Source organism: Calidris pugnax, unplaced genomic scaffold, assembly GCF_001431845.1.
Source record: "Calidris pugnax isolate Ruff unplaced genomic scaffold, ASM143184v1 scaffold3, whole genome shotgun sequence".
Lineage (NCBI taxonomy): Eukaryota > Metazoa > Chordata > Aves > Charadriiformes > Scolopacidae > Calidris > Calidris pugnax.
The window spans coordinates 954708-955543 of NW_015090799.1; positions in this window are offsets into that span (position 1 = coordinate 954708).

Sequence of the window (836 nt, forward strand, 5' to 3'; positions counted from 1 at the left end):
ACCCTCCTTTCAGGTAGCTGTAGAGGGCAATGAGGTCTCCCCTCAGCCTCCTCTTCTCCAAACTAAACATGCCCAGTTCCCTCAGCCTCTCCTCGTAGGACTTGTTCTCTTGTTACTCGGACCTATGAACTGGTTCCTTACTAGTCCCACATAGTTATAACTTACTGTATAATCCCCAAGCTGACTCTGAAGAATGGTTTATTTTTGCTTGCAGGTTTCCTGAAGGAGTCTCAAAGTGTCATCTGCTGCAAAAAGTTGGAATTATGGATGGTGAGGGAGACAGCAGTGCTCGGATGCAGAGGGTCCGAATTCCCTGGGGGAGAGCAAAGGCAACATGACTGTTCTCCCATCTCAGGGGAGTGAATTACAGCTACAACTTGTTCTTGCCACAAGAGAATACCCACGTCCGTGCCCCAACGCAGGTCTGCTGCTTCAACAGCACATGGAAAAATCTGCTTTGGCTATTGGGCTGAGAACTCCAAACTCATCTCACGAGTGAAAGGTTTCTGTTAGAACAATTCTTCAGTGAAGAAAGGAATTTCAAGCACCTTCATAAATTTCAGTGCTGGATGTCTTCCTGCACTGACTTCTTAAATTTTTTTTATTTTCCTGCCAGAAATCCTTTCTTTTCTAAAAATATTTACTCGACTCTGCATATCGCTGTCTGATCTAGAGATGGATAATATAGTGCCGATTTAAAAATCCTGACTGGTACAGGATATGACTTCTAAAACGGCGCTGAAATGAGTCTCTTTGGAACAAATTCTCCTACCTCATGTTGTTCCTCTGGGTGTAGTGCGGTTTCTACACCCAGCCCCCCACTCCCTCCCCCCCCC